At 44.3% G+C, this 23,892-nt stretch overlaps 1 long non-coding RNA gene across 1 annotated transcript; it reads left to right on the forward strand.

The window, feature by feature from the left end:
* Positions 1–7,613: 7,613 nt before the first annotated feature.
* LOC118788664 lies at positions 7,614–22,800 on the forward strand. The gene is made up of 4 exons (XR_005005420.1): positions 7,614–7,842; positions 9,407–9,505; positions 10,875–11,008; positions 22,734–22,800. It is a non-coding gene; the product is annotated as an uncharacterized LOC118788664 (long non-coding RNA).
* Positions 22,801–23,892: the final 1,092 nt, after the last annotated feature.

Raw genomic sequence — 23,892 nt, forward strand, 5'->3', positions numbered from 1 at the left:
GCTGCTAAACCCCTGAGGAGTGCTGTTAAACCCCTGAGGAGTGCTGTTAAACCCCTGAGGAGTGCTGTTAAATTGCTGAGGAGTGCTGTTAAACCCCTGAGGAGTGCTGTTAAACCCCTGAGGAGTGCTGTTAAATTGCTGAGGAGTGCTGTTAAACTGCTGAGGAGTGCTGCTAAACCCCTGAGGAGTGCTGTTAAACCCCTGAGGAAGCGTACTCTCAGTGCCATCAAAGCCAGGGTCTGATGCACAGAGCACTCGTTGCATGTGATCACTGTGTTTCTGAAACATACGTAATCACTCGTTGCATGTGATCACTGTGTTTCTGAAACATACGTAATCACTCGTTGCATGTGATCACTGTGTTTCTGAAACATACGTAATCACTCGTTGCATGTGATCACTGTTTCTGAAACATACGTAATCACTCATTGCATGTGATCACTGTGTTTCTGAAATATACGTAATCACTCATTACATGTGATCACTGTGTTTCTGAAACATACGTAATCACTCATTGCATGTGATCGCTGTGTTTCTGAAACATACGTAATCACTCATTGCATGTGATCGCTGTGTTTCTGAAACATACGTAATCACTCATTGCATGTGATCACTGTGTTTCTGAAACATACTTGGGAAACATCACTTGGGAAAGGCACTGTGCTGCTCTCTGTATGCTGTTAGTGTTAAAAATAAACCCATTTAGTTAATCTGAGCAAAAACATAATCCTACAGTTGTTTGATTTCGTTTTTTTTTTTTCAGGTTTTGTTACAGTATATCAAGAGTGACAGGTGTTCTACTGGTATTTAAGACTCCCATGCATGCTTTAAAATCTTGCCAACTTCCACACAACTTTGTGCTAAAGCAGTTTGCTCTAAGGAAGGACATTGATTTCCTCAAGCACAATGACTGCTATCTCACCCTTTGACCTTTCTACATTATTGACATCTATAACTGTTGCCTGGTAACAAGTTATTATACAGCAGTAGCCTTCAGAGCAGCGGTAAAAGGAGAAAAGACCTCATATTGGTGTGTGATAAAGATGGAAGTGGGAGATTAATGTGTAACAGCATAGCCTTTCCTGACCTCTTTGTGTATTGGACAATAATACCGCAGTGCCTGGTTTTGAAGGAGTGAGTCTCTGTTTCTTTGTTGTTGAATGAGCAGTAAATCCCTCAGATGGGGATGGAAAGGTTGGGGTGTGCACTAATGACAGATCCTGACCCCGTGTGTCTGTCCAGCATTCCCCTGTAGCAACGGCTGTCCATGTTTACGTTTCCCTGGCGGTTTTTATGTGAACATTAAGTACAGTCTGGGAGGGAACATAAGAACATAAGAGCATATTATGACGAGAACAGGCCATTCGGCCCAACTAAGCTCGCCATTACAATTAAAGAGAATCCAAGACTGCATCAAGTCTGGACCTGAACACAGCAAGGGTCTCTGCACCAACTACATGACCTGGCAACCTATTCCATGTATTGATAACTCTTTGTGTAAAATAGTACTTCCTTATATAAGTGTGGAACTTACTCTTCACTAGTTTCCATTTATGTCCCCTTGTTCTACAGACTGAACCCACCCTAAAAATGTAGTATAGTTAACTTTATTCAGTCCTTTTATAAATTTAAAAAACTCCCCTAAAACTAGATCACCCCTAAGTCTCCTCTCCCTAAGTCTGAATAGGTTAAGTAACTTGAGGCTTTCATTTCATGCCAGGAATTAATTTATTTGCCCTTCTTTGAACATTTTCAAGAGCTTCAATATCTTTCTTATAGTGCAGTGCCCAGAACTGCACACAATATTCCAAGGGAGGTCTGACTAAAGCGTTGTATAATTTCAATATAACCTCTTCAGATTCATAATCAATACTTTTGGCTATATATCCCAACATCCTGTAGCTCATGCTGGAGTCAGAACCTCTGTCAAAGAGTGGAAATCAGGCCTTGCTGATGTCACCACTCTCCCTGTTCAGGCTGTCCTACCTACAGTCACACTCAGGCAGGTGATTTACCCACGTGATTACACTACCTGTAATTAAATCGGTATCGTTAAACTGCAAACAGATGTTGTGTAACAGCTATGCAGACACACATGATCAGACAAAGTGTGTAGATACAGTACAGGAAGGATTTTGAGCTGAGGTTGGGGTTAGGGTGTCCATTAGGCTTAGAGCTTACATGCTCCACAATGTCCCAGCAAGTCCATATTCATTTATTTAATCAGAAAGAGTTCCTTCCCTAAAGCCTGTGACTGCGGCCCTCTGAGGATAACGAGCAGGAACAGGCAAACTTCTCCATGTGGAGACTGTGGAAGACAGTGAAGCCCAACAGGACCTTAAAGCCAGGGATCAGTGCAAGCGATACCTCTGTTACCCTCCTCACATTACAGGACCTGCATTGCATATTTCCACCTGCACTGGGTCGGGGTTATTAAATTATATTTAACATTTACATTGTTAGCAAATTTAATAAAGGCAGACATGGAGACCTAGATTCAATCTAACCACATGGTGTTTAGGAATTAACTTTGAGTGTCTCATGTAAGCATGTCTGTCATTTTTTGAATATGTAACACAATATCCCACACAAAGTGCATTGCAGGTAGATCTAGGCCCCAGTCTTGTACAGTATGTATGCTTCCAACCAATGCCAGGCCTGGAAAATGGAGCATGCCACTTTTGAAAGCAGTGAGACTTTAAATCAGTTTAAACTGAAAACAGTGTAATTCCAAAGTGTAGTCACATTTAAGGTCATCATTAGGCAGTATGGAGATAATGAAGTCCGGGAATAGTGGTAAAACTCCACCATCATTCTAACGCAGTCTATTTGCCGGAGACCATTGCTTTGCCGGAGTGTGTTGCAGGCAATTGATTCCGCGAAATTCCCCGGTGCATTTTGTTCACCTTTAATGGGGTTATGGGGAAGTGAGAGCGGTAATGGGAAAGCTCTGAGCGCGCGGGAGTTCCATCTCTCCTGTCTCCACTTGATTAGTTTAACAGCGGCTTTGTTCTCGCGCTCTGATTGAAGTGTTTAACAGAAAACACTGTGAGCACTCGGAGAGGAACGCCGGAGCCGCACCCCGCACCACCCAATGCCTGCGAGGCACAGCATCTGAATGTCAGGGGGAAATTAAAAACAGTTCCCATTACTGAGGGCTGCAGTCTTAATTCCTTCCTCCACTAACTGTATGAAGTGGGGAGAGAACGTGGGTGACAAGGTCACTAAATGCCTATTAAATAAGAGGTGAATGTTGACCTTTGGGTGCTGGTAAAACATGAACTAATTCTTATTTTAAGGTTAATTTCTCTCTCTCTCCTATGGAGCAGCTTTACCATTTCTATATTGTTGTGAACACAAAGAACTACCTTCTTGGGATCAGAGAACTGTATTTATTGATATATTTGTGTGTTTATATTGATGAAAATAATAGCAAAATTCTTGCTAGAGACTGATATTACAGATTAGTGTTGTTCAGACCAGAATATTCTCTCTTATGGGGAGCTGGTAGGAGGGGGGTAAATTAGCTGTGGTTTTGTGCTGTCATTGCATTAGAATCAGCGATGCTCTACTGAAGCCTGGAGTGCTGCTCTCTCTGCAGACCATCCCTCCTGTCTGCCACTTTCACTTCACCCATCAACCTTCAGACCTGCTTTAGTCACAGCAGCTGAAGACTCATAAGCTGCAGTCTTCAAGACACACTTCACAACACAAAGCAATTTTGTACCAGTAATGTTATGTCAATATCTCTTGACAGAAGACAAATGTTGTTATTATTTTGCCATTTCAACATTTGTACAAGTTAGAGGATCTCCAGAAATACCCTGTCCTGCAGTAGAATGTCAGGTACTGGGAGGACAGCTGGGAAAGAGCAGCGTATTTGTTTTTTTACTGACAGACCTTGATGATGGATTCTCCTGCACCTCTTCAGGACAGCACTATTAGAGGACTCTTAAAGGCACAGACTCAAGCCCACATGCTGATAGAAAGCATATTGCCTGAAGCATTCTGTCACAGGTACAATGTTAATCACTCACAGTGGTCTAATTTAATGTTCTGGTATTGCCACTCTGAATATATAGTGTGATCTCAGTTGTTTCATTTGATGTCAGTATAGGAGCAACAGCTGAGTTTACGTAACGATGGCGGAATCAGACTCAACCACAGACAGAGCAAGACAGAGCTGCAGGACCACGGACAGAACAAGTGCAACTCACAGGAGCGCTGGAGGACCCCGGACAGCACTGATCGGCTCACAGGAGCGCTGCAGGACCCTGGACAGCACTGATCGGCTCACAGGAGCGCTGGAGGACCCCGGACAGCACTGATCGGCTCACAGGAGCGCTGCAGGACCCCGGACAGCACTGATCGGCTCACAGGAGCGCTGGAGGACCCCGGACAGCACTGATGGACTCACAGGAGCGCTGGAGGACCCCGGACAGCACTGATCGGCTCACAGGAGCGCTGCAGGACCCTGGACAGCACTGATGGACTCACAGGAGCGCTGGAGGACCCCGGACAGCACTGATCGGCTCACAGGAGCGCTGGAGGACCCCGGACAGCACTGATCGGCTCACAGGAGCGCTGGAGGACCCTGGACAGTACTGATCGGCTCACAGGAGCGCGGCAGGACCCTGGACAGTACTGATCGGCTCACAGGAGCGCTGCAGGACCCTGGACAGCACTGATCGGCTCACAGGAGCGCTGCAGGACCCTGGACAGCACTGATGGACTCACAGGAGTGCTGGAGGACCCTGGACAGCACTGATCGGCTCACAGGAGCGCTGCAGGACCCCGGACAGCACTGATCGGCTCACAGGAGCGCGGCAGGACCTTGGACAGCACTGATCGGCTCACAGGAGTGCTGGAGGACCTTGGACAGCACTGATCGGCTCACAGGAGCGCTGGAGGACCCCGGACAGCACTGATGGACTCACAGGAGCGTTGCAGGACCTTGGACAGCACTGATCGGCTCACAGGAGCGCTGGAGGACCCTGGACAGTACTGATCGGCTCACAGGAGCGCGGCAGGACCCTGGACAGCACTGATCGGCTCACAGGAGTGCTGCAGGACCCTGGACAGCACTGATCGGCTCACAGGAGCGCTGCAGGACCCCGGACAGCACTGATGGACTCACAGGAGCGCTGCAGGACCTTGGACAGCACTGATCGGCTCACAGGAGTGCTGCAGGACCCTGGACAGCACTGATCGGCTCACAGGAGCGCTGCAGGACCCCGGACAGCACTGATGGACTCACAGGAGCGCTGGAGGACCTTGGACAGCACTGATCGGCTCACAGGAGCGCTGGAGGACCTTGGACAGCACTGATCGGCTCACAGGAGCGCTGCAGGACCCCGGACAGCACTGATGGACTCACAGGAGCGCTGGAGGACCTTGGACAGCACTGATCGGCTCACAGGAGCGCTGGAGGACCTTGGACAGCACTGATCGGCTCACAGGAGCGCTGGAGGACCTTGGACAGCACTGATCGGCTCACAGGAGCGCTGGAGGACCCCGAACAGCACTGATCGGCTCACAGGAGCGCTGGAGGACCTTGGACAGCACTGATCGGCTCACAGGAGCGCTGCAGGACCCCGGACAGCACTGATCGGCTCACAGGAGCGCTGCAGGACCCCGGACAGCACTGATCGGCTCACAGGAGCGCTGCAGGACCTTGGATAGTGTTGGTTGAATCACAGCTTGTCAGTGCAGCTGCTGCTTACTGTCTCGTCAGTGGGCACTCGTTAAGGCTTCTGTGTTTTTCCGGAAGCCCTGGACACAGCTGCTGTGTGCTGCAGCCCCAGCCCTCTGCCTGCTCTTTCAGACAGAGCACATTATCAGTGCTGTGTGTTGGGAGAACAAACAGCCATTACTCATCCTCTGCCTGGCCTGGGGGCCACCCCCAACACCCTGTCACACCCTGCCCAGGCCCAGAACACACCGCACACACTTTAACCTCCCTTTGTGTCCATGTGGTGAATGAAACAGGCTACAGAGACATCAGTCTGCGCCTGCTGTCTTGAGCACTGGGGAGTACTGTTCAGGGAACTGGGCCACACCCCTTCCGATGGCTAATTGGCTGAGCCAAAGCACAAGAGCCAGAGGCTGTTACCTACAGGCAAAGTGAATACATACTGTTTAGCAGCTAGGCTGCTAGTTAGGATAGCCAGGGGCCAATTCATTTTACAGACCTCAGACAAGTCTGCAGAAATCATCAATCGTGATACTCTGTCTACCTCTCAGGTAGGTTTCACTCACCGGTATCACCTTGTTGGTCCGCTCACAGCAGCACTGGTCAGCTTGTCCTGCACCTTTGAGCTGCTGTGGCAGTGTCAGTAAGGGGTGCCCTGTCCCCCACGTCCGCAGCCTACAAGCACAGAGCATACAGATCTGCACCATTCAAAACAGGGTCAGAAAGGGCAAGCGCAACACACCCTTCATATACCAGGCAATGAGCAAAGCCCCATTCCCAGTGCAAGTGAAATGCCAGTATCTTGCCACTCTTCAGTTAGGTGTGAATGAGGTGTGATCATGAGTGCTTCACCCACAGGAATTTTTCCTTGTCAGACTTAGCTTTGAAAGTGGTCAAAATCAGATTTTCCAGCAGTGTTAATTAAGCAGGAAGATCAGTGTTTGCAAGCATAGCACCCTGTCACATGACGTGTCGTGTTCACCACTGAGATTGACCAATCACAGAGCTTCAGCAGGAACTGCTGACATTTCAGTGACAGCAAAGGTTGGAACTGTAAACCTGGGTCCCAGAGGAGGATGCCTGGTAATGCCAATAAACAAGCAGAAAATATTCCACTGGATGCGATGAATTTCATTTCTTTACGTCAATCCACTCCAATTACAAGAGGCTTTTTCAAACCCCATAGACAGACATATGGAATCAGAATTTTGTGCCAAAATCAAAAAAGAGAAACTTAAGACTTTTTTTATATCTTTGCTGAGAAACAATGATTATATCCCCCACAATGAAGGTGAGAAAACTATTAGTTTTATCATTGTCTCATTTTAGGATTGCATGTAAATCTGCTCCTTTCACTGAATATTAGACTTCTGTGTGCATGGTGCAGTAGCAAAGTGGTCTGTCTCTGTGTGTGCTGTGTTGCTCTGGTGATGCTGTGTGAGTCTGTCTCTGTGTGTGCTGTGTTGCTCTGGTGATGCTGTGTGAGTCTGTCTCTGTGTCTCTTTGCTCTGCTGATGCTATGTGAGTCTGTCTCTGTGTGTGCTGTGTTGCTCTGGTGATGCTATGTGAGTCTGTCTCTGTGTGTGCTGTGTTGCTCTGGTGATGCTGTGTGAGTCTGTCTCTGTGCTGTGTTGCTCTGGTGATGCTGTGTGAGTCTGTCTCTGTGCTGTGTTGCTCTGGTGATGCTGTGTGAGTCTGTCTCTGTGCTGTGTTGCTCTGCTGATGCTATGTGAGTCTGTCTCTGTGTGTGCTGTGTTGCTCTGGTGATGCTGTGTAAGTCTGTCTCTGTGTGTGCTGTGTTGCTCTGGTGATGCTGTGTGAGTCTGTCTCTGTGTGTGCTGTGTTGCTCTGGTGATGCTGTGTGAGTCTGTCTCTGTGCTGTGTTGCTCTGGTGATGCTGTGTGAGTCTGTCTCTGTGCTGTGTTGCTCTGGTGATGCTGTGTAAGTCTGTCTCTGTGCCCTGTCTGTCATGTTGCCTTAGCGCTCTCCTCCTTTCATCTACCTCCAGGTGTGGAGTGAACAGTCACCCTGCTGACTCCGTCTGGGCTTCTCCTCAGGATGTGACCCCTCTACCTGCGCTGGAGTCTCGGGGTCACCCTGGGAGGTCACCTGGTTGTTTGCTCTTCCCCATTTTTATGAAGCCAAAACAGGTAAGAGCAGGACCATCACAATGAGTGATGAAGCAGCAGCGTTTGCCTGTGCAGAACGGGAACGGCTCAGAGGGAAACCACAGACTGGTCCACCACTGACAGCTTCCAAGAGCTGGGGTCAGTGAGCAAGGGCCGCACAGGGAGAGGAGCTGCCCAGCAACTGACAGAGAGTCAAATCAATCCAATTACACTTGCTGGAAAGTGACTTTTCCCAGTCGTGCCACCAGGGAATTCTGCCTCAGTCAATTAGAATTGTCGCTTCTAATCTGCAGCGGTTTCCCAGGCCTGGTTGTCCCCCATTACAGTCGCTCTGCGCGGATCTGGCTGAGTGACGGGCGGCTCCGGCACTCAGAGCAGCACGCCGACGGGAGACAGTAATTAAGAGCTGCCATGTGCTCCGCCAGCCCCTCGCACAGATCCGAATCTGCAATTACCTTCCAGAAAATAGCGTTGTCAGGACAGGGCCAGTGTTAATAATGGCTCTCATCAGGGTGTCAGAGTACAGAAAGTGCCCTTCTCTGTCAAACCAAGGCTTTGATTGTTTGTTTTAACATAGTCAGTTCTCAGTGATTTGGTAAATGTACAAACAACACACTTAACTAAAGTGTATTTTGTGTTATATTATGCTGTCTATTGTGTTGCTGCTGTTCCTGAAATAGAAGAAAAATCCACTGATGGCTGCGTTTGCTTAATAAAGAACTGTTTTCAGCAGTTCAGCAGCCAGAACACGTGGTGATTTTTGTGCAAAGTCCAAATCTCTAAAACAGCAGGAGATCTTTATGTGTTGCTCTACATAAGGGAAGCACATAGAATTTATTCAATCTTAATGCTGCAGCACATCATAGGATCTTTAATTCAACATCAAACATTTCCTCCATGGTGACAGATGAGCACTGTAAATGCTGACTTATAAACACTTGTCAAAGACAGAGCAAATGAGCAACATTTGTCAAAATATTTATGAGGAAGATTTTTTAGGACGCGTGTACTTGCATGTGCATATATGCAAGTATGTTTGCATATATACAGTAAATTATGTAAGTAATACATAAAAGTATTTTTTGTAAATGATTCTAAATAATCTGCCAAATGAATAATGTAAATGCAATTCAGAATGTGGATTTTTCTTTCAATGTTAGACAGTTAACACATGACATAATTCTTGTAGTATGTCCTTGCTGAAAAGAAGACAAACATAACTAGAACTGTGTTTTTCTCTCCCTCTCTCTCTGTCTCTCTCTCTCTCTCTCTCTCTCTCTCCCTCTCTCCCTCTGTATCTCTTTCTCTTTTTTCCCTCCCTCCCTGTCTCTCCCTCTCTCTCTCTCTCTCTCTCTCCCTCTGTCCCTCTGTCTCTCTCTCTCTCTTTTCCCTCCTTCTCTCTCTCCCTCTCTCCCTCTCTCCCTCTCGCTCTCTCTCTCGCTCTCTCTCTCTCTCTCTCTCCCTCTCTCTCTGCACTCTCTCTCTCTCTCACTCTCTCTTATATCTCTCTAGATCTCTCTATCTCTCTCTCTGCTCGCTCTCTCTCTCTCTCTCTCTCTCTCTCTCTACTGGATCATGCCTTCAGAACAGTAGCCCCCCTACGGCACATGAAGCCAGCACCTTTCTGGAGGCGATTCCTCCCGTGCAGAAATGACATCAGTAATTTACTCCAAACAGACACCAGGTAGCAGTGACAGCCAAGAGCACATCTGCATTAATCAATATGGAACGATCCCTCGTTCAATCTGAGGAGGCCCTGATGTGCGCCTGCCCAAAACGTGACAGCGTGAACATGCTAAATATGACAGAAAAACAGCCTCAGTTCAAAAAGCCACTAAATCTGACCAAGTTTACAACAAAACTTGTTTTACATAAAAGTCATGTTGGAATTGAAATACATTGTCAGGGAGTGTAATAAAATATTTACGCCGAACGATTCTTGATTTTGTAAAAATGGTGGCTTTGATAGTAGCACCCTCCTGCTGTGGAATTATTAACGGATCACTCTGATTTTACTGGGTTAAAAACCGGCACGGAGCAAGCATATCATACGATAGCAAAACACACACTTACAGTGTAATTAGGTGTAACGATGCTGAGGGGTTTGATGATGAAAGTGTCCCCTTTGCAGTGCGGTTCATAGTAAGCGGATCAGCACAGAGAGTCAGCTATTTTCCTGAGGAATGAAAGCAAAGCCGTTTGTAATTCTGACACCACTGTCAGCTCATATCTGGCTTTGGTGTTGTAATATTAAAGTTAGCTCTCAGAGCTGTGCAGATCTAACAGAACAGAGACCTGACGCCCTGAAACAGAGTGTTCTGATCAGTGGAGATTACTGCCATGCTGAAGTGAGTTATCTCTCTTACAATGATCCGCACACATGACTAACAGTGAACAGAGAGGACAGAGCAGAACAGCAGAAATCAGGTGTAATGTTGATGTGTGCACGCATACTCCATGCAATTGTATACATGCACACTTACACACAGGCACACAAACACACACATCTCGTTTTACTTATTGACTGTTTCTAACAACCTGAACCTTGTGTTTGATGCTAATTAGTTGCTGACAGTATATATTTGAACTCCTACATACTGTGCAAAATTGTTTAGTAGTGATTTGTCCTTAGTTTCTGCATGGACTGACCATCGGCTTATCTTACACATCAGAACTGCTCTGCTAGGCATGATGCATTCTGTGAGTACATCCATGTTTCCATTTGCACTGATCTGAGGTCAGCTCCGCTGGGGACATGCTGCACGGGTCATGGGCTCTTCTCCGGTGCAGCTCGACCGCAGCGCAGCCCGACAGGAGCTCTCTCTGGGCCTGACTGTGTGCTGTCCCTTATGTTAGTCTTTACAGCAGCCAGCCACCTCAGCAGTGGCTTGCCCTGCATGCAGGTACGAGGCACGGGTTACTTACTGCTCAGTGTGGGGGGAATCAGCCCGCCTCAGTCTGGGATACAGTACAATGATGGCTCAACCATGAATCTTTCTGAGCCACAAGCCAATCAGAGCAGCTAAATTTCCCTCCTTTCTCTGTCCTTGCAGAGCAGCTCATGGTGTGGAAGGCTAAATGACCCCCATGACTCTCTAAAACCAGACGATGGCAGCAGGAGCAGCTACCTCAGCAGAGGACGAGCTGGACACCAACCCCCCCCCCAGACAGGGTGGATCCCCTACAGGTGAGGAGATCAAACAGCTGTCCTGCCTGAGCACAAAGCATAGGAAACGTACCTGTTTCTCTTCATTATCACTCTCAATCTCTCATTCCATAACGCGTTACAACACATTACCTGAATTACCTTTGTGTGTGTGAGTCTGTGGCCACTGATTCAGCACCCTGTCCATCTCACACTGGGCTCACACTGGCATAGAGGTGCAGCGCATGATAAACTCATGTCAGTCTTAGTCAGTCATGTCAGTCGGTTTTACACAAGACATACCCTAAATACGGCACACATCATATATCATATTTTAAAAACCATATAGTACAGAAATCCAAAGTCATCCTACTCCAGATAGTACGGACTGGGCCCTGAATGGCATCAGTGGGGTCTGTGTTTGAGCTGGAGATAAGCACGTCCTTAAAATGACCACACGGGAACACAGAGATAATTAAGATGTGCCATGGATTAACTCATTTGCAAATCTGCTGATTGATCAGATTGCTGGTCTCCTTCGTTCAGATCGAGCGGGGTGTGTAATCACTGCATCCCTGTCACCTCTCCCCGCATGCTGCCACCTCATCGCTGCCACCTTTTCCAGGTAATATGTCCCGCGTGTCCCTCAGCTGAAGGTGCGGACATCCTGGAGCCTGGAACCTGTCTCTGACCTTCCTAACCACCCCCCCCCCCAGCCCCCACAGTCCCCGGCCCCCTCTCCCAGGCTCTCAGACAGGCAAGCGCTTTGTCTTTATCTTTCACAGGAATCAGTGCCCATTCACAGAACAGTTCACATTAATACAACCTCACCTTCTCTCAGCTTCTCACACCCATCCCAGAATGCCCTGCAGACACAGAATGTACATTAATGCTGCTGTTCTTCACTGCACACAGTGTGATGATACAGATGAGTTACAGTCTCCTCAGAGGAGCAGAGATTATTTTTTAAACACATGCACTCAGGTTGGTGCAGTGTAAAGTCTGCTTTGCATATTGGCAGCAGTGCAGGGAATACCTGGATTTACCTGCATCTGACCTCCCACACCCACCGATTCCAATTAACCCCAAGGAGTTCAGTATTATCTCATCAAATCATAAAACTGATATTTCAGATGATATGGTGAAACTGAGGGGGTTTCTTTTTGTCATCATTCCTAAGCACACAGTCTCACAGGGACAGTGTACACTAAGCCTGTAATGCCGTCATTTTCACCAATCCGAAACGAGTCCCATCCCCAGAAGCCATGCACGCTTTGTCACTGAGGCAGACAATTAAAGATGCCATTACTGTACATAACTGTAAAGTTATTAAAGAGTAATTATACTCTGTTACTCTGTGTGTGACTCGGTTATAGTGTGCGTGATGTTCGTATTCACTGCATGTTGGTACTAATGCACTGTATCTCATTATTTTCTCATTACATTTCTGCTGCTGATAAAACAAATCATATATTTGGATTATACATAGAAATCTAACATGCTTACATAAGAGCTTGGACCTTCTTTTTTCTGCTTATCATTGGGAAAATGGAGGCACGTTATATTGGTCTTTTCATCTACCTAATCAACACCGAAAGAGGAGCTGGTTTCCATCAGCGGAGAGTCTTTTCATATCTGCGCGGGGTCACTGCTCCTCCTCCAATGCCTCCGTTTGCAGAAACCCCCAAATTTAGTCATAAATAAATGATGGCTCCTAAAGCCTGCTGTGTCGGGGTGAGATTTGCGGGGGGGTGATCGGGGACCTGTCACGCAGCAGCCAGCCCGTCCGCGAGCGCGCACGTGCGAGACTACGCGGAAGAAAGCCGCGTTATCTCGAGCTCCCGCTTAAGCAGTGCCACGTGCGGCCGTCACGTCGCTGAATTCCCGCCTTTCATTCCGTTCCTCGCTCACATCGCATCTCCGTTCTCCTGACAGGCGGGGGGATGTTATGCCATATTAAACAGATAGAGGTGGCAAAATCCGATTAATGAAAAAGAGGGATCTTTCAGCGTCTTTCTGTAATGCAAATTAGTTTGTGCTTTTATGTAGACTTAAATTTTATGAGATTTATAAGCAAACTGAGGTTAGAATTTGACACATTTAAATATACTAAAAGGTGTACAAGGTATACTTTTCCTCTTCTAAACCTCTTCCAGCAGGTTTGTAATTATTTGTAATCATTTTGAAGCAGATTTTTTCAGATTGCCAATATGACAATTGCTTCTCAAACCATGTTATCAATACATTCCTGCTTCAAGGCATTTGCAAATCACCTTAACAGTCAGAACATCAAACCACGTTCTGCTAATCCTCCATGGCTGCTAGAGTTGTCCTCCTTAATTGATCAATAAATTAATGAATTGAGGCTTAAACTCTCAATATGGGAAAGCACCTGGTTTCTTTTAATTACGTTTTACTGCCAAACCTTACTGGGAAAATAAAATTGAGAACTCCCCACTCCATCTGAAAATTATCCAGAATAAAAATTGTGCGTTCTGGTAAAATTAGCAGCTCATTTCCATGTGAAATGCCTCTATTAATAAGTCGAAGCTCATGTGCAATTTCTCTCCTCATTCTGTGGGAAATGAGCTATGAAGAATGATAGTAATTGTCAGCGGACTTCTCAGCAATAGAGCAGCTGCTCTGATATTTCACGCTACATAATCACTACTGTCATAACCCAAAAAAGGCCAAGATCGCTGAAAGAAAAAAAAAACAGCAGATACTTAATTAAGTTTGTAAGGAGACAACAAGTGTAATTTCGCCTTGTTAGCGGTTTCATTCCATTTGCTCCCTGGAGTCTTAATGATTTGTCTCTCCACACATATTGGTCTGATCAGCAGTTGCTGAAACTATTCCTGTTTATGTTAGAAAATATAAAGATCTCTTCATATCCTGCTCATATATGGTTCCATTTGACAGAAAATGATGAGGACAGCTTACAGATGTATATGTATATGTAGAATATGCTCATTGCTCTTGGGCTGAAATTAAACCAGTTGATGGTCACACCCATTTGGCTATTATTTTTATACAGGTTCAATACAGTTAACCAAAATCATTTCACACAGTAATTCCCCTGTGGCATTTTATATTCTATTTCAGGAGAAAAAATCTTATGAGACACGATACCAAAATAATAAGAGAAACACAAATGCACAAAAAACACAGAGCACAGTGGTTATGCCTGTCTGCTCCTGTGAAAGGCGCTCACAGCTCTTCTGCCCTCTGGTTTTACACCACGGAAAAATGCATTTTCCCATAAATCTTTATTGGCTCCCTCATATTTGCACAGCTGTTTGTTCGTGAATCATACAAAGGCATGTGGTGCTGAATGGACACTAAATGAAATGATTAAGGGACTGAATTCATCCAGACCCTTGCCTCTCAAACCCATCCACACACCTGTCTCACAGTATAAGCAGAGTACATTCCATCCTATTTAACGCTGCTATATGACAAGTCACATGTCTTACACTGATTTTACTTCAACACAAACTTCACCAACACATTTCCTTGGTAATGACCTCACACATGATGTAAGCAAATGCATCTGATAGTTTAGGATACTTACACCGGGTGGGGTGGAGGTTGTGCACCGGGAGGGGGGCGGGACATTCACAGCACTCAACCTTTCTCATGGCATTTTATGCAAGGCACTCCGTAATTTTAAAGTGCTTCTTTTTCCAGCTCTAAGAGGTTTTGGGCTGAGCAGGGGAACCTGACAAGTTGGATTATGTGGGGCTGAAAGTAAGACTCCGTTAGCATTCAGCCCCTTGCCTCTCTGCCATTGTTCTGCAGGACCGGCACAGCTCTTACAGAGATTACCCAAGCCACATGTACAGACAAGGGGAATGATAGGGATTTAGCTTGATAGCAGCAGTTAGTCTGGTCTCCTAAGTGGCTGTACCCATACCACCCCCCCCCCCCCCCCCCCCTGTTTAAAGGTTCATTAAAGCGCTACTATTCCCACTTACACACATCCTCCACCACTGCCTTTACACTATAGGAAAATCTAAGAACGGTGTATATATGCAGATTTGCATGTGTTCTGACCGTACTCTACAGTGCCATCAGTATTGCTCCAGAAGTGCTTCATATGAGAGTTTTATACCTAAAACAATTGATTTCTTATTTATGAAAACATGATTGAAAAGTGAGTCTAAACTCAGATCAGTTGCAATATATAATTTAATTAATACTGCAAGTGGCCCCATTAAGTCATCCAATGAAAATACATATTGTTAAATGAATGCATTTTTGACACATTCAATTGTAATTAACCAAACGTGGTTCTCTGACCTTCTCATTTGTAATATAGAGCCATGATAACCTTTTTGAGAAGAGGTAGTTTGACTATGAAAGCATAAAATTTAGTCATTGGCTTTTAAGAGTGCAAGTGAATATTTCTGTATATGCACCATTAAACTCTGATTGCTATCATCTCTCACTAGCATAGTCACCAGCAGTGCTTTAATAAAAACACATAGCCTACATCTGAATCACTGCAGCCCTGCAATACCCAATGACCCTTTAGGGCAACGGCAGATGAAACTAAAAAGCAGTCTACTTTAAACACACCGGGCCTCATTCCAAAATGTTCGTATTTTGTTCTTGGGGAAAGTGTGTAAAAAACAATTTGTATTCATGAAATGTGAAACACACAATAACGGTCTTGCCCTTGCGCGTCTGATGATGAATAGCAATTGCTCCTAAGTTATATGCTCTTGCATGTTATCTGTAATTGGCATAAGTGAACACCTGAAAATCCCATATAAGGGCATTCTGCGTTCTGATTTCCGAGTCGCAAGAATAGCCGATGCTGCTGAAAGGGAAAAAAGATATTTACTTTAATTCAGAGATGTAAATAAATTCTGAAAGAGGTGGATGCAAGCTCATCGTCGTCTCGCACACGGACAGCGCGCTGCATTGCTGTGGTTGTATCCCTCTCATGGTGTCTGCAGGCTGACCGGCTTTCAGAACGCCGCTCTGTGCAGAGGAAATCGCACCGATGAAGGTCGCTAATGTGTGTTAATTTCCACCTCAGCCTCGGGTACAACACCTGCAGTTACCTTATTTCTTTTGCTGGCACTTTCATAGCTCCAGAAAACAACGATGTCTTTTGTATCTTAGTGCGTCCCCTAAACCAACGTAGTTGTGGTAAGCTGTGGCTGCCAAAATAATCATGTTTAAAATGTTTAAGTATTCATTCAAATCATTAAGGAATTAGTTGTTTATTTTGGATAAATTACAGACGGGCTTCAGTTTTTAAAAGTCAGACATTGGAGATTCTCATGAAATATTGTGGTGTTGTTCTTCTCTGGCCAGTGGTTCAGATGCGTCCTTTCAGACTCAGCAGCTGCACTGGCCTCATTCACTGTTCTCCCAGACTCTAAGCCGTTTGCTTAAAGTGCACACTGCAAGCCATGGGCCACACCTGCTGAGTGTTACACCTGTGCTGGGGACTCCTTATTTAAGAAAACATGATCAAAAACGATAGACACAGATCTTGATTACAGCTGTCAATCAGAGGAGTGACAGCAGAACAATGGTGTAAGCATCAAACTGTCACAGCTGAGGGTGCAGACGCTGTGATTCATTAAAAAATTAAAAATGTTCTGGTGAAATATATTGCAAGGTCCACAAATTCCTATACTTCCCTCCTGCAAATCAACAAGAAACCTTTCACGCTCCAATGATTTCACTTGCGTTTCACGCTTTAACGCATTTAAGCTTAAATGTCTCATAAAACACAAACCCATCCCTTAGGGGGCAAAGTCACATGGTATGCTGTTTCAGAGGCAGTAATGCTGATACATTAAACTACTTAACCAGAAAAAATGTTGTTGCATTTATTTAGATTGCTTTGATCTATAGTATTGCTGTCTGTTTCACCAGTTACTGTTCATAATATTAAAAAGGGCGTGTCTCAGGGTGTGCTCCTGAAAGTTCCCTGTGTTCTTTCTTTCTGTGTTAAATTGACTTTGTGTTAAATCTCTTTTGCGCATTACGATGAAGACCTTTGAGTCAAAATGTGTTACTGTCTGAAAGTAAAACCAGGCCAAATAAAATGGGACAGATGTGAGTTGTATTCCTTTGATTTAAGTCAGGAATTCCTGGCACGTTTGGAGAATATGTATGCTTTTCACTCAGCTAAAAAGTTAATTAGACAAACAAAAACATTTACATGCTCCAGAGATACTACATCTGTCAAATTAAACACCTTTCAGACTAAGGTCATTGCATTTTTATACTCACTTTAAATATGAATTATTGAAGCACTTCTCCTATAAAGCAGGTTTCAAATCAAATATTTCTGAATATCCTAGATTCTAATTTTCTTTGTCCTGCCAAAGAAGGCCATTATTTGACACTGTGGAAACCTGTACCTGCAGCAGATCAAATTTCAATCATTCCTCAGTCCTCTTTGTGGAAAATAGTAGCTGTCAATAGTTTTAACTCATTATACTTCCTGGTAGCTCGAGATTAGAATTTACATTTGAACAATGAATTTAATTAACAATGATAATTGTTAATCATACTGAGTGCTGAGGTATTTAAATTTAAATTGAAATTACTGCAGGGAGTGTTTTACAGAAATAGAGTGGAATGGTACTGATGGTACCAGGAAAGAAACACCACATTCACACCAAAAAACACCAATATCACCTCTTCTTCCACTATATTATTCCTTTGTCATAACTGAAATAAGCAAAATAATAACCAAAAATATGATGCCTTTCTAAGTTTGAATACTGATTGAGGTTTTAGGCTCAATCAGGCTTGTAAAAAAATGAAAACAGGATTATTGTTTGGGGCAGCAGTGTCTTGTCTTTGGGTTATCGATGACTGAAGGCGTAAACTGCCTGCACAGGCCTGGCACGTCTTCTCTCTGTCTTCCAGCTGATCACATCAAATAATTCCACCAATGTGAGCTGTTGTGTGCTTGCTTCCTCCAGTGCTGTGAACTCAGCAAGTCTTAAGGCAGTAAATATTGTCAAAGTTTGAACTGCACAGAGAGCCTTCTTCAAAACATGAAGCAGAAAGTACCTCTTTTAAGACCTCAGTGCTCAAATTCACAGAGCCTGATCACATGGAAGAACAATGGTATTCCATCCAGGCACAGTCAGGGCTGCAGTAACGAGTCTGTAAGTTTCAGAGAGTTCTTAAAATGAAAACTAGACTGAGTTCTGTATCTGGAAATGAATTCCTGTAGTAGGTCTTCATTTCTTTAACTAATCTATGAATGTAATTTGTGCTTAATTATGAAAGTTCTCCTCTCCAGGTCTAATTGCTGTTCATATGCTTATCAGCGTGCTTCTCATATTACACACTTTTTCATCTTAAAGGCATTAAAAACATCATGGAGATACCCAGTAACACTAGCTTAGAAGGGTCTTGCATAAGAGCTACATAGCACGTTTGTGAGAGCTATGTAACAACTACATAACTACTTCATAAGAGCTGCATAACACATTTTTAAAAAATAATACAAGTGTCATGGGCACCGATGCCTGCTAGCATAGGTTGTCATATGGTGTTTCAGATCAGAATACATTTATATTTACATTTATTCATTTAGCAGACACTTTTATCCAAAGTGACGTACAAAAGTGCAAATAGTCGGCAAACAACGGGCACAAGGGCAGGATGTGTGCAGGTCATACAAAGCAGATAGTGCTGAAGCTGAGCACAAGGTCGGTGTAACGAGACAGAGCTAATCTGATCTAAGGGAACTTATATCGAATACAATCACTGTGACAATAAATTACTGCTATACTACCTAGGCAAAAACGTTCTACAAATACAAGGTAAGAGATAGAGCTACAACGTCTAAGAATATCTTGTTAATGTCATTTATAACATTGGTGGTACCCCCAATGGCAGACTATGTCAGTTGGTGTATAGGTTTCTATGAATGAAACGTTTGCTCTACATTTTGATTCAAAAGAATTAGATCACTAATTCCATGTGACCGGGGGTCACAGGTAAAACTGTGGATGTTTCAGCTGTGGAGGTATGAATGTTGTAACTGACATATGCTTTCTTTACTGGGTTTGCTGGGTATGGTCTACTCTTTGTATGAAAGAACTTTTTATTATAACTGCTGGCCACACAGACATATTCCACAACTATGAGGAATTCCCAGAGAGCAGAGAGCACCTCACAGAGAGCTTCAGTGCAGAATGGCTGGATTTGATGAGGTGCATTATGGTCATACACATTCAGCCCAAAACATTCTCAGCATCCATCAGCACCATCACACCTGCAGTGAGCAACTCTGGAGGCAAAGCATTAACCCTGTGATGTCCATGACCATCTGTACGTGGGTGAAGGACACACACCATGAAGTTGTACTGTAAATGAATGTAACATGAATATAACTACTGTTGGTTTGTTTGTTTATAAGCAGCTATGGTGAAATCTTGTGCGTTTGGGACAGAGGCTGCACATTGCTAAGCGTTTGTCATTTCTGGAGTGTCGCGTTTTCAGCGCCTTTCAGCAGATTCAGCTCCTTTGTGAAACTTCCTGCGGCGTGTCTGAATATGAACAGACAATCACTCCCTGGGGGATTATTTTCTTTGCATAATTAAACAATTCATAAATGCAAATGTCATTCACATGAAGTACAAGTGAGTCAAGTTCTGAGACCAGCTTCTCTTAGCACTATTCATAATTAATATCTGAATGCAGTACGTTTTTAGATGTTGTGTGGCATTTCGCCATTACAAAACTGATATCTGAAGTAATAAGGTATTTCTGGCATGTCTGGTCTTTTATCTTCCAATCAGTGCCATATGGATGCTGAAAAAGAATAGCCCTTAAATGCAATTAGAGCCTGATTCATTATTTCAGCTACACTGATTTATGTTATTGTTGGCACTTCAGCACATAATTTGTTCTGATTTTGTTTATGAAAAGAACAGATATTTTAGCGGTTTTAGTACATTGGTAATAATAGCTTCATGATTACACCAGACCATCTTCAATTTCGCTAAAGAAATTGTTGGCCTGTATCCTTTTAAACAGGGGATTGGAGATGAGTTTTGAATAAGTGTATGCTTAATTTTTCTCATATTAGTCATCAGCACCTGAATGTAGCTCCTGTATTTTAGTCATTTGGAAAGTTACTTGAAGGGTGATTCAATTTAGCCGATTAGTCTTAGTTTTCGTTAGGAATTTTAAAATCTCTAGGCCCTGCACCAACAAAAACTCCTCCAACTTCTCTGACTCCAATCCTCTTTTGAAGAGACCCACAAGTCCACCAGAGCAGGAAGAAAAAATTTGCATAAATCTGCAAAGCGAGCCCAAAACAGAACAAAAAGCCTTCATCAAACTGGAGGCATTTGCAGAGGTGACAAATATTAACTGCAATTAGATACAGGTGTCTGTGAAAACAAACATGAAAAAAAAAAATGTTTTCTATTTTTATCTCAAAATTCAGGTAAACAGGATGAAATCAGATGTATATTGTTGAATTAGAGAACAATGAGTGTTTACCCTATCAGTCCTTCTTCTGCATCTTTTTAGTTAGTTGCACAGATCCCACAGTCCCATAAAGCTGGAGAGTGTGGACTCCTTTCCCTGTGCTGACACTAAAACTGTCCTTCTAAGAAAACACGTGGAGCTCGGCATGAATAAGTCTCTTTTCTTGGGAGAAAGGGATTTTGTCTCAGCTCAGTATTTGTGTCATCTCACGCAGAACCCCTTCTTCACATGCTAAAGTCAATTCATTAGTTGCTTAAATTTTATCAACTTTAGCAAAAAATGCTGTAATCACAAGCTCCACGCATTCCATATCTGCCAGGGCCCGAATCCTCTTCAGAAGCTGGACCGGACTGGCATGGAGTACCACCGTGAAAATCCACCAGAGTTCCACCCTGCAGCTCGCAAATTTTAACCCAGCTACGCCTGACGGACTTCAGCAGGAAGCTCTAAAGCCATAAAGCTGCTTTCAGCCTGGAAGGCACAGAAGCTGCTTTATTATTCTCCATTTCAGATTGCAATAAAAACAAAACTTTTGACATTTAACAAAAAGACACTAAAGGCCCTAAATTTGCTCCTGAAGGTTCATGCTAAAATCCGTTTTGTGTTGCCCTACATGCCAATCAGACCAATTTTTGGGCATTGCAGGGATGCTCTTGAAAACATTCTGCATGTTTAAACCTCATATTCCTTATTATCATTGTAATTATTCATACCGGAGGAAGAGGAAGCCCCTGACATGATCCATACATGTTGTCTGTGAAAACACTAAAATCCTGACAGATTATGGAGCAGATTTGCCGTTTCAGCAATACTGCAGGAGCCACCCTGAGACAGAGGGGGAATTGCTTATCACAGGCCTCCAGGGAGTCATTATGGAGAATTGTTTCAGCATGGCTCTCCCAAAGCTGCTTTATGTTAGCACAAAGTAGCCAGGAGAGTGACATGAAGGAGGTGGGGAGAGATAGAGAGAGAGAGTGGAGGGGAGCTCTTTTTTCAGATAAAACTTCATGGAGGGAGTTTTTTGCACTGCACTTTGTGGGGTGGATCTGCGTCCCTGCACAGCGCCCTCTGTTGGCCTCCCTTCGTTTGCACTGCAGAGATGATGAAATGCGGTGTAAACACTAGCATGTTCACAAGCCCTCAACTGTGACAGAGTCCGGAGATTTTTCAGCCTAATGTAGCAAATGATGCAGTCAAGCACACATATTCATAGGAATACACTATCACTATCGTTCTGCTTGGGTTTCTCTGTAGTTCTCCCTCATAATCCTGCTCTACCTGGTTGCTTTTTGAATGCAGAAGAAACAACAGTTTTCTTCTTAAGGTGGACTCTTTCTTTCTTAATTTAACTTTTCCTTTTCATCAAAATGTCGAAAGCTCTGCTGCTCCTTACTGCTACACCACACTGCTGCTCCTCACCGCTACCCCACACTGCTGCTCCTTACCGCTACACCACACTGCTGCTCCTTGCCGCTACACCACACTGCTGCTCCTCACCGCTACACCACACTGCTGCTCCTTACTGCTACACCACACTGCTGCTCCTCACCGCTACACCACACTGCTGCTCCTTACCGCTACACTAGAGAAGATGCAGCAGGCTGGTATGCCGGGGCGCTGAATCTCCTGCTGCAGACTGAAGTGTAGGTGGAGGCAGTAAATTACATGCCCTCCTCCTGCCACAGCAATGCAGTGAATACAAACGGCTCTTTCTCCCTCAAGGCCATCTTACTTTACTTATCTCCCTGAGATTAATAACAGCAACCCTAAATTTCTCTTCAAAATGATTATTCTTTTCACAGGCACACAGTCACATCAATATTTGTCCTTTGATCAAATTAGACAGAAAAGAGAGCTGTGCCTAGAACATCAGCATGTATTCAAGGCAACAGCATCACTCATCTGAACGCTCATGACTCCAGTGAGAGGTGAATGTGAGCTGATCATCTGAACGCTCATGAGTCCAGTGAGAGGTGAATGTGAGCTGATCATCTGAACGCTCATGAGTCCAGTGAGAGGTGAATGTGAGCTGATCATCTGAACGCTCATGAGTCCAGTTCCTGCTTGTTGAAAGTTATTCACACAGAGGCCGAGTCTGTAGCAGAGCTGTCCGCTGCAGTGCTCCAGCCTGCTGTGTTCAATCCTCTGCCTCTCTCTGCGCGAGTGTGTGTTTAACTGTAATGCAGGCCATTCTTAAAAAACAACAAATCTGGATCCAAACGACTATAAGAACCGGAGATATAATTTTCATCTTCCCTTTCTTTCAAACCTCTTTCAGACAGATGTGGCACAACAGTTGATCTGAAGACATCCATGACAAAAAATCCAGAAAGTCTTCACCCAGCCGTGGAATCTGCAAGGAAAGCTGTAAAAGAGTTACTTCTGTCCTCTGACAAAGGCTTTGTTTTTGTTCTTCTAGTACTTAAACATTTTAAAGCACTGATCATCAAACCCTTATAAATTGATTAAAGTTGGGCTGGTCTGCTCTCGTGGTTCAGATTATGCATTATAAGATTCCACTGTGTGCAGATCAGAGATTTCCTTTGATACATTTCTTTCCTGTTATTCTTTTTTCCCCTTAATTAGTTATTCAGAAACACAACTAAATTCAGCCTGAAAAAAACTTATACTTCTTGATCCCAGATGGATGTTCTAATTTGACCTAAATGTGGATAGGTTTTGAAAGCAGAGGTTAGAGCTCTTGGCTCTACGCTGATCTCTCTCAGGAATTTCATGTAAAATTGTGCAGATGTTGACTATCTGTAAGAGACAGAGGAAAACATGCATCTGTATCCCCAGGGTGGAATAACAGCCGGCCTTCTGTCCGCTCTCCGAGCAGACCAATACGCTGCTGCAGGCACTCCGACTGACACAGTTGATGTAACCTCTCTTTCCCTCTCTTCCCAGTAAATACAAAGCAGAGTAAAAAATTCTGTTTGTTAACTACAGAGCACTGGAAAGGCTTGCAATGTCATATCTGAGCATGCTCATTACAAATGGTCAAAATCATATGTCCATATAGCATGATCCATACGGCTCACAATGCTGCTGGACCCACACAGACTCAGACAGATGGCTACCTGCTTGCCCACAGAGTTTCAAAAGTTTGTTTTTCAATAGACAGGTTTTAACTACAGAGCCCCTAAAATGGGGATGTGCTCATCATGTACAGGCGTTCATTTCAGCAATGAAATATGAATTTTATGAAATCCAATCTCTTCAGCCATTGCTTCCTGCAGCATGCCCTGCCTTCCTGTTAAACTGCCATCTCACCTTGAAGAGGCTGACACGTGTAGCACTTCCACAGCCCAACTGTCAACCCCGAACTGCATGGCCACTGTTATAATCAGCTGTGTGCTCGTGTTCTGGAATGGCATAATTCCAAAACCGTAACAATATAAATAATGACATTGAAAGATTTCAGTCAATCCCAACTG

Source organism: Megalops cyprinoides, chromosome 14 (genome assembly GCF_013368585.1).
Source record: "Megalops cyprinoides isolate fMegCyp1 chromosome 14, fMegCyp1.pri, whole genome shotgun sequence".
In the NCBI taxonomy this organism is placed as follows: Eukaryota; Metazoa; Chordata; class Actinopteri; order Elopiformes; family Megalopidae; genus Megalops; species Megalops cyprinoides.